Source organism: Amphiprion ocellaris, chromosome 19, assembly GCF_022539595.1.
Source record: "Amphiprion ocellaris isolate individual 3 ecotype Okinawa chromosome 19, ASM2253959v1, whole genome shotgun sequence".
Classification (NCBI taxonomy): Eukaryota; Metazoa; Chordata; class Actinopteri; family Pomacentridae; genus Amphiprion; species Amphiprion ocellaris.
In genome coordinates, this window is record NC_072784.1 from 17,596,945 (window position 1) to 17,608,339 (window position 11,395).

At 40.0% G+C, this 11,395-nt stretch overlaps 1 long non-coding RNA gene across 1 annotated transcript; it reads right to left on the reverse strand.

The window, feature by feature from the left end:
- Window positions 1-231: 231 nt before the first annotated feature.
- On the reverse strand, window positions 232-6,964 carry LOC118471835 (uncharacterized). Its single transcript, XR_004849177.2, has 3 exons — window positions 6,855-6,964; window positions 6,580-6,724; window positions 232-4,538 (listed from the first exon to the last, which is right to left on the reverse strand). It is a non-coding gene; the product is annotated as an uncharacterized LOC118471835 (long non-coding RNA).
- Between the last annotated feature and the right edge of the window lie 4,431 nt (window positions 6,965-11,395).

The following is an 11,395-nucleotide window of genomic DNA, read 5'->3' on the forward strand; positions in this document are numbered from 1 at the left end:
AAGTACAGTTAAATGTGTGTGTGGTATTAAGGTAGCCATGTCGATGTAGTTTTGATAAATGGACTGAATCCATTTCATCAGGATATACTGTAGGGCCATTATTAACTGTATGAAGCCGACTGGGAAGAGGGGAGGGTGGGCTGTTGACATGAGGTCAGAGGGTGCAGTAGATTAGGCTAATGGAAGTGAAAAATAATGCAGTGACACATACAGCATATAAGATCCACTATGCATCGTTCACGTTCATTTATTTTAAAATTCATTCCGTTTAGCTTTAATAACAAGAGAAACACATTTTTAAAACATATGATGCATAAAGACTGAACACAAATTCACCAGATTTAAATCTTCAAGTTTCTATCCTATCATCAGTCAAAGTTGTATTAAATGTGGTTTCCAGAATCAATTATTTGTCATTGCCTTTAGGTCTTTATAAAGAAAAACATATAGCCATTAAATGGCACCAGGAAAAGCACCAGTTTAATTAATATCATCAATTAATGATTGCTCTACTTTCTCCACGTGCCTAGAACCAGTCTGTAGTGTCAGGGATCAATACATCTAAGTGTCCACCTTTGCCTGCCTCCCAGCTTGCAATGTGTCTGATTTCAACACCTCTCCCTGGAAGGGGTGTGCCCACTGGGAAAACCAGCAGCTACAGGGGTCGCTCAGTCTTAGAGATGGGGTGGAGTTTGGACATCTGGAGGGTTCCTTTTGAAGTTCTCAAGGCAGGTCCAATTGGGAGGACACCTCGGTGCAGACCCAGAACATGCTGGAGAGATTGTATATCTCATCTGGCGTGGGTACACTATGGAATTCTCCAGGAGGAGCTGAAAATGTTGTTGAAGAGAGGGATGTCTGGAATGTCCTTCTGAGCCTGCTTGCACCAGCTAAAGCAGTGATGGACATGAAGACCTCACTCACTGGATGCTTTAGTGGAATGTAGCTGCTTTACCTGCCATGGCAGGTTAGAAATTGGCTGTTGTGAAAGGTTGGTCGGCTAACAAGCTTTTAGTAAAGCAAAACCTGGGCCACACTCATTTCTGGCCTGTCTGACCAAAAGCCGACAGTGACCACATGATGCAACACATGCACAATCACTGATTAAACCTGAACATTGGCTTTCAAGGTATTTTGTAAACTAATAATTTTGCAAGAATATGAGAAATGTCATTGCGCCAAAAGACAATCTTGATCGATGATTACATAATGTCCTTTTATGTCATTCACAACAATGAACATGTTGCACTGACTGAAAGAATTAAAGCAGCTTCAGTCTGGAGAGGATGGATCCATAAGCCAGGGGTGACAGGCTGGACTCCAGCCTCTGGTTGTTTTCCCCCTGCAGGCATCCAGCCAGTCCTCCTGGCTCACAGGCCTCAGCAGTACGTTGTATTTGTGGGCAGATGCCCTGGCATCTGGGAACAGGGTTAGTAAGCAACCATCAGCGTGTGCTGGCACTGAGCAAGCGACAGGCCACCGGGCTGGCCAGCAGACATGGCCAGGAGCCCTCAGTGGAGCAGATTGGTGACCATGATGGGGCCTGATCTCCATCATCCATTATCCAAGGCCTGCAGATAAATCCAGGTCCCACAGGGGTCTTCCTCTGAACTGCACTCTCAGGAAAATATGGCGGACCACATGTGAGGGTTTTTGGAGCCAGGACAGCAGGGGAATGAGATGATGCAAACAGAAATAGTGCTGACGACATTCTGCAATATACTGGACTTAGATTATGTAATTCTTCTGAGGAGAAGGTTGTCTGGTGTGGAATTGGTTGTTAGGAGACTAGACTTGATCAGAATCTAGCCACAGCTGCAGAGAGACTGCCAGTGTGTGCATGCATGTGGTGAGTCAAGTTTTTAGTTTGTGTTGTTTTTCAAGAATTTGCATGTACTGAAAACTTCCTCACTGATCTTAGGCAGCTCTTTTACTATCTCTGACTCAATTTTCACTATTAAAGTCTATTACTTTCCCAAAACCATGAGATTGACAAAACTTCTTATTCAGACATGTTCAGTGACAGTTTAAGAGTAAAAAACTTAATATTGCAGAGCACCTGGGGCTCTCCACCACTATCATCAAATCACCAGATGACGGCGTATCTTTTGGAATAAAGATTTTTCATAATATCTATGACAGTAAGCAGTTCTGAAGGCTTTCTTTTAGTTTGTCACTCAACTGTATTTATTTCTACACTTTATTTCCTCTCAGCTCGCGCTACCTGCAGGTCTCAGGAAGTGTTCTGCTCCTGCTATGCAGCACCCAGTGATAAAACAGGAGGAAAATGAAAAAAGACAACTTTTAAGATGGCTTTTAAGATTTAATGTTTAATTTTCAAGTACTCCGTAATTTAAATATTACATATTAGGTCCTGGAGCCTCAATCAGTAGATTCAAATCATATGATTTTAATGCTTCTCGAGGCTGTCCTGGTTCATTATGCATTATTCATTGTTTTCTCTTAAATATGTTGCTTTAGTACAGTATTCCTAATTTAAAATTGGCTTTATACAGTACATAATACCTGAAGCAATACCTTTAGCCTTGGGTACAAAACTGCTAGCCGACCTTTGCAACAGCGTGCGACATGTGTACCCTTGAAAATTTGATAGCACTCAAGGCCATATGGCCTTACCTCGACATTCACCCTTTAATCATTCACTTCTCAAACCACATTTTGCCATCTGGCTCAGAAATTCAGACCAGTGACCTGCTGTTCACAAGCACTTCTCCGCACTGCGAAGGTGGTGATGATATGTTTGCCATCAGCGACATCATTCAAATTAAATGACTGTAACTCCATGAGATTTTTCGATGTGACAGCTGAAAAGAAAGTGGAGGATAGACCCTGTTGAAAGTGCCTCCTTTTAAAAGTTTTAAGCTTCAAGTCTACCTCTGTATGATCTCTTATGACACTCCGTAGAGAATATATCATGAAACCTTCTGGAGGAGTTAAAAAATGCAACATGATCCTCCTCCTGTTTCTGCCGGGGAGTCGGCTGAGTGACCCTGTGACATTGATGAGTATTTATTCTCCATTAAAGTGGCATGCCATTAATTATCCTGCAGTCTGATCAATTAACACAAAGGCAATGAATCGAGACCATTTAGAAACACAAGTGATTTTATGACCTCTGCTGGTTCTCCTCCCTCCTGCTTTAAGCCATGTCACTAACATGATACCACTTATCTGCTCTGCAGCACATGCGTGACGTGTCCATGTTGGCAGAGTCCTACAAAACACTGCATTTTGATTTTTATTGTACCCGACGCAGAGAAAACTAACACAATACAAACATGTAAAAACATAACAAGATAAGGTTTATTACTTTCCCTTATGGAAGTAAGTGAATTCTGATAGCAGGCTTTTTAATGCAAACACACACTGGCTGCTACCATCCTACTGTCCTCCCGACATCCACACTTCGAATAAATTGCCTCACACTCCATAAATTTTCCCAGATGCTAAGTGCCACTTTGAGCATAGGGTGGGGGTTGTGATGGGGTGCTGTGGCGGTGAACGTGTGGATGAGAACAAGAAGATAGAGTTCAACATATGAGACAGAGGTGGGAAAAAATCTAGTGAAGACAGACATGCAAACAATGTGCTTTAGCGGAAAACTGGCTTTATAAGAAAGTGTGGTGTGTGTCTCATTTTACACTAATATAGTCAAAACACAATGCAGTTCTGAAATGTATTGAGATATGTGGCAGTGATGACAGGTTTCAGCTAAAATAGTTGTATGAAGGTCTTATGTCTTTGGTCTGTTAGGCTACAGGGAAGCATAAACCAGTTGTTTTTGTTTTAACAAAGCTATTTGTTACTTAGCAGTACAATCAAACACAGGAGCTAAAACTGCAAACAAAAACGAGGCCTGTGGGTGTTGCTAAATCAATAGAAGAAATAAAAATGGAAATGGGGCTGTAAGTATTTCAGCTTGCTTAATAAACTGCAATACAAAGGCAGCAGCACCCAAAACTCTTACCCTAATACGGTTGTTATAAAAGAGCAAAGTCCAGCCCAGTTTCCTGGCAATCGAACAAGTGTCTCATTACACAAATCACAAAGCTCTGAGCAGTGACTATCCACTTATATGTGGCTACAGAACACAAAATCAACAAGTAACCTCTATAGTGAGCAGATACAGAGACACACAAGGTCGTTTGGAACTGTTAGAAAGAATACAAAAAGACAGCAAGAGGCCCAGAGGTGAGATGCTCACAATATGCTGCACACAGACTTTAAACTAAGTGTAGTGATTTCTGTAGTTTGATTGGAGCACAGGACCAAGAAGATGTCCAATCAGTCACAAAGGATTGAGAGAGGAGCAAGGACTGAAGCCCAGAACTGGACTTCCAGGTCAATCATACAGGATGACAAACCAAACCAAACCGTTTTTAAGTATGCAAACGTCGATTTCTGGCCTTTCTGACCCACAATCCCCTGCACAGTGGAAAGTACGTCACTTACCTCACGGTGTCTCACTGGAGTAACGAGCTTAAGCTGCCAAGCGGGAACAGACAGGAGATTTTACACTGCAGGCGAAGAAAAATCAAAGCTTAAAATGCAATATTGTGATGAAGTAGAATGTCTCAAATCTGTGCATACTGGATGCAACGGTGCATACTTTGTAAGACCACCTGCAGAACTGAAAGTGAAAGGAAAAAGTATGAGATTTTGCATTGCACAACTGGAATGAATGAAGGTACAAGGACACCAAGGCCTTAACAGAAGGGTGCTGATATGTCGGTACTTTAGAAAAAGCTGCTTAATTTGTGCCGTTTGTCAACATCTCTAGCTGTAACAAGGTATTTTTTGCATAGACTTTAATTTTGACAAGGTGAAAATAGCTGTTAAACATCTTTGCACATTAAAACTCTGAATGAAAGCCTTAAGGATAAAAATACTTCAGGTTAACGACAGATCAAATACATACTGAAAAAGCAATATGTTATGTCAGCTGGGTTTGGGCGTCCACATACTATTGGCCATGTAATGTATGTTGTGACATATCACTGGTGTACACATCCATGTCCTGTTAAGAACTTGTGGACTGGACCTCAAAAACATAAATATGACAGTTATTTCAAGAGTAATACACTATGTACTGACTTGAAATGAAAAATGCCATCTGCTTGTCAGTGTTTTAGACTTTTGACTAATAAATGTGAGTTTATGTGACTGATTAAGTTTGGGGAAAATGACAAAATGGACTCCTAAACAAGAAATTACTTCTCTGCTCATGTGTTCTAACTAAGCCAGTGATGAAGGTTTGCCTGTCTCTCATCAAATTTTTTCCTTTCCACCTCAGTTCACTCTGCCTGCATGTGAAATGTATTTGCACACAGTCTGCCATAAACAAGTCCAAAAGCAAATACGCTCAAATCAGGCAATTTGTTAGCAGTTGGATCTTAGTGAAGACTGTTTTCTTGGCTATGGATGGATGCTTGTCAGAGTTAAATTTAAGAAGTTTGTAACTTATTCATGGCTGACTTTGAATAATAGATTACTCCATTACAGGTTAAATTAAGCACAGAAATCACTGAATTATGCTCTTCCACTAAATTGTCAAAGCCAACTGGATAATAATCCACTGGGCTGTGAAAAGAACATGTTTGTTTAAACTGGAATAGGTTTGTGAACACAATGCTAATATGATGCATAGAGAATAAACCTGATGATGCCAGGGAATCTCATTCTTACTCTGTGATAAAGTTTCACAGATGGCATTCACCTTATTCTAATGAAGTGATACTTATATCCCTGAGATCTATAGTACACAATTTGTGACATCTGCATTTATTTTGTATTTGTATTTGATTTATTTTGCATTCAAATGCATAACTCACTTGGCTTTACCGGCTTCTGCGTGAGCCTAAACACAGGCATCCAGGAGTTCTCAGAGGACCCACTGATGCTCAAAAATGAGTGCAAACCGCTGTTCGGGCTTCACAAACTCACAAAAGAAGGAAGCTTTTACAATATTGATGCAACTGAAAATTACAGCACGGCATCATGTGAGTGTCAGATCAGTTTGAGCCAATAAAAGTCAGTTTTTTAGGCTGTGTGCCACAAGGGTCCAGCAAAAAAAAAAACAAGCTTAAAAGTATAAGATCCAACACTGTCTGCCATCAACCATCACAGCTAGGCTTTGAACATGTACACACATGTAACCCTATAAATAGGCCTAGTGACTGATTACAAGTTTGTAGACACCTGTGATGCTAATTAGAGGACACACCTTGATTGAACATGTCCCTGTGGTCACATTATTTTCAGTCTTTTCTAGGGGTACCATCATTTTTGTCCAGGCCTGTTTCAAGAGTTTATTTTTTTAAATAATTCTGTTGAACCACGGTTCAAAAGCAATGTCTGATTTCCACTGGCTAATTTTCATAGAATTTTTATTTATTATTACTTTTGTCAGATTCAAAATATTTCTGTGACCATTGTGCGTTTTTCTTTCATTACCCGAGGTGTACCAACAATTTTGTCCACGTGTGTATAGAGCTGCTTATCAAAAACCGGACATCAGCTGATCAGCATCATCCACCTCTGAAGTTGTCCGATACTGACCTTCAAAATCCCATATCGGTCATATGCCTCCTCTCATCATCTGCTTAATCCTCTGGCGTTGCGTGTCTCTGGTTATGGCTGGTGCAAGGGCAATGGGAGTGCATTAATGGGGTCCTCCCTTCCTCCTCCATTTCATTTCCCACGTCTATGAGAGAGACATGAAAGAAGGACAGGCTGGATCATTATGGAGAGCTATTTCCTTTCTGGTAATGAGACACAGCCAAGGTTAAGTTAAAAAAAAAAAAAAGAGAGAAAATTCCCATTCAGTCACTCACCTTTTCTTCAGAGTCCATTTTTAAGAGTATTGTTGAGACTGTGTTTGTATGCACGCTGGGAAGCCTGTGAGTAATCAAGGTAAGATCAATACAAGCTTAATGTCCCTTGAAGAATCTCCAATGTCAACATGTTTGCCCACTTCAGTCTACCTCCTTTTTTTTTTTTTTTCACATAGGAATGACTTCACCGAATCTATCAATCAGTGAACCAAAGGACTGGGACAATATGAAATGCTTCCTCTATCTGCAAAATAACCACCAGGGCAGATTTGACATAAAAGGTGAAGTTAAACAAACAGTGTTAGTCTGATGCTCAGACACCCATGATAAATCTCAGCTTGGAAAATTATAACAACCACTTTCCTTCTTGTCTTTAAAAACCCAGTGGTGCTGCTTCACAACAAGGGATCTTTCCTTTGTGCTCTTTGTAAAACTTTGATTTTAAGCAGGATGACTTTAAAAGACAATCGTGTAGTCAAGGACCCTTTCCATCAATGCAAATCCTTAAGTGCCATTGAGGTTGGTTTAGATGACCTTCACGTTCACTCCAGTGCTCCTCTGTTTGGTCTGAAAATCCCTCTGGTCATCCCTACTTGCCAGTCCAAATGCCCAAGTGCCCTTCAAGACTGTCTAGATTACCTGGTCAGTCCAGTGGCCCCTTTGGTAAGGTCAAGCTCCCTTATACTCAATTTTAAAACTCCTGCCCTTGATCAAAGTGCACCTTCAAGTCCCATTCTAACTAATCCTCTGGTCTTCCTGAGTGTCCGTCTTGTCGATGCAAATGCCCAAGCTCTTTTTAATCAGAAGGTCAGTGATCTACTGGTCAACTCAACTGTCCCTGAAGTTGGTGCATACGGTAACCCCTTCTCCTCCAAATACATCTATTCTTCAAATGCCCATCTTATAATAGCTTCTGTAATTCTACACAATCCAAATGCCCCTCTGGTCAACCAAAGGAACCCAGCCCAGTCTCACACCAAAATATGTAATAGTTACATTAGTCCACAGCATAAAATATTTGATTTGTGGAGAAACAAAAAACTGAAATTGTGACATGTTTTTTTAGAAGCTGTCTTTATGGTGGGACTTAGAAACTGAACAACCAGAGCTTTGTGGTTAGAGTTTGCACAACTGTATGTTAACTCAAACCATGATCTTTTCCTAAATCTAAACAAAACATAATAATCCCACAGAAGACTCAAACTCTTGTCTCTTGGATTAAAGTCCTGTGTTTGGTTAATGCCCCCACCACAACCTCTTTGCTAACCTCATATTGGAGACTTTGTTGCCACCTTAATGTGCAAAGTGGAACAAAACTTGACTTGGAAAAAGCTCCATAGAAAAGAGCAGGTCAAAAAAATGTTGATATCTTGCAGTTTTACAGACATTAGTGCACGGTGAACCAACTCTTAGACATTTTGATCTGAGATGGAATATCACTTGGTCTGTTAAATGTACCCTTCATGTTGGTCCAAAGACCCAAGTTTTCTTCAATCTGACCTTATGTGCAGTCCAATTGCCTGATTTGTTCAAACACATATACTCAGCCCTACAGCCCTGTTCGGTTTAAAACCCCACTGGTCATCCCAAGTGCACTTTGTGTCAGCCCAAATCTCTTTGAGAAGGTTTAAAAGACCAACTGACCCTTAGTGTATCTCTCTAGTTGGTCCAGATCCTTCTGTGATTGGCTAGAGTGCCCTTCTGGTTGGTCCAAGTGCCATACATCGAGCCATCAATATAGCCCTGCTGCCCTTTTTATCCTTGAAGTTGTTTCAGATGCCCCTGCAGTTGGCACAAGCACCCTGGTCAGTTTAAATTCCCCTCCTCTGCTCCTATAGACTCTGTAAACACCACTATCAAACTGACATCAAGCATATCTCAGGTGTAGCTGCATGCAACTGTATGAGTTTGAGGCAGCATATTTGTGTTTGTTGAAAAAGCAGCACGTTCATGCTCAGCAAATCTTCGCCGGATAAATAAGGCGTAAAGAAAATCAACAACAGCCATTGCAGCAGATATCAATCAGCAGCTGTATATCATCATCATAAACTACTCGGAACATCTCAAAACCATCTTCAAGGCCAGGAAATGTAGTTACAGTAGTGGTGTCATAAAGCATATCCTCAGCTCGGTCTCCCTCCAGACAACGCCATCCATCAGCTTGGCTTGATCCATGAATTGTTTTCTGCTTCGTAGTTAATGAGCCTGCAGTCTGGCAACAAGGAATCGACTCATCCTGATACTCTCCTATGGATTTCACCATCACAGACATTACAGATGGTTGACTCCTGATCATTTTTGTTATTGATTTTTTTCACAAGGCCAAATGTGGCACAGCCAAGACACAGGAGAAATGACCACATAAATCTGCTCTGATGCATGCAGGAGGTTCCACCCTGAAAAATGTGTTCAGTCTGCAACAAAGGCATAGACGAGCAATTAGGAGCACTAGAGGCCTCCTGGCTGATTCAGGAAAAGAGGGTTGCATCTAAAATGGCATTTGTGATAAGTTGACTGTAACAACGAGAAGTTTGGAGTTTAATTTAAGTTTTTATTCGACTTTAACAGTGAGATTACCTTAAAGTACTTTCAGCATGGCTGTTGCAAAGACTTCTGTCCTGAAATCAGAGAAATAGAACAATACAATCTTTGCAATAATATCCTCACTTCAAAGGTTTGTATGTTATCTAACCTAAGTGCATTTCTTTGGGCAAATATTTATTAACTAAGGGGCCACACACATTTAGCTCAAGTACCAAATCTTGAGCTCAAGTTCAAGTTTGAATTTCATTTATATGTAAATTGTTAAAATTAGTCATATTAGAATGTTAATAGATCAAAAATATTGGCAAAGTTTATGTAGTTTTTACATATGATGGCACAGTAACAAAGAAAACACACTTTTGCAAAACATGTCTGCACTACTGTGTGAAAACAACGTTGGCAAGAGGTAGAACAATAGGAGGATTGTTTTTCTTCTGGTTATATATAATAATTTATATGCAAATCTATATATATTTACATTTAATGCACCACATTGAAATGATTTTATCTTGCTGTGCGAGCTGAGAAGAAAAAAAAAGCACACACCTGCTCCCACAAGGACAAACATTAATCTCCTCCTCTGGAAGACACTGCAAGAAGCAAAGAGCACATATTTATTCTGCACATTTCATTAAAAGCGATTTATGTTCTGATGTGTACATCCAAAGGCCACATGCACAGAAAAAAAACATAATAAAACACAGAAATAGTAACAACAGCAAAAGAAGAAAGGTAAGAAAAGACACCCACGCACCCAACCGCAGATGAAGACAGTAATAGTTTGTGTGAGAGGGAGGTGAAGAGTTGTCGGTTTACGGCCGCTCTTCTCTGAAGTGGAAATTTCCCCAGAGGAAATCAGTGAGAAAGAAGAGAAACCATTTATGTGGCCAGTCCTCCCCATTGCAAAGAAATTATCCTGTACAAACCCCCACATCTCTGGGAACTGAGCTACTCTGACCTTCACCACGCTCTACCTGTAAAGCCTTTCAATTTGCAGCCCATTTTGTGCTGGATATAAAAGTGGGGCGAGCTCGAGCGTCAGAGGAAAACAGGCTGACATATCCATGATATTCTGATGAAAACCTAAGTGACAGAAGTAAAAGAGAGGCACCCACTTTACTGGTGAAATTTATACAACTGTGGATGTAACGTGCAAAAGAAAAAACAGCTGCATTTCTTTCACACAATGGCAACGAAGGCAGTAGAGGTGCACAAAGGTAATCTTTACTGAAGAATGTTTCTACAGATGCAGGTTATTAACTGAGCTTCTACAAATGCAGGATGCATATTATCATTTCCATAGTAAGCTATAGGGAGACATTACATTACAAACATGGAAACTAGGTTATTTTCTCAGTTTGTTTTTTACAACAGGCTGCCTTAACTCTAAATTGCACATCGACTACGGACTAAAGCATTAAAACTGTGCCTAAGCGGAATGATTACAGCATTTTATTGATAAAATATTTGTGCTTGCAGAGTGCATATTTGTGTCATTTTTATGAAAATGTCTTATTGTTGGTTCTTGAAGTACCGGGAATAACAACCATTTATGGTGTGCTGGCCAAAAAGAAAAAATAAGATTTTTTAAAATATTTTTTTTAAATGCAACGATCCCAGGTCACAAGACATAATGTACATGTAAAAACTGTTTCCTGATTGTACTTTCAAAACACATTGATATTTAGACACGTTAACATGCAACCAAGCTTTATGCTTTAAAATGCAGAGGTATATTTTCAACAAACTCATTATATGGCAGTTATTTCTAGCACCTGAAATACAAATCACATTAGCCCTCAGGATTTATATTTTTGCTGTTGCACACCTTCATAAAAATAAAATAGTTTTCCATATATTATTATTAAATACAGCCTGATTTTATGGATGTACCTTGCAAATCCTGCTATATTTATTGGAAAAAGCAAAAAAAGCAATTCAGGTTAGGAGTGTTGACTACTGTTTGCATAAGTCTTGTGCACAGAATGATACGGCAA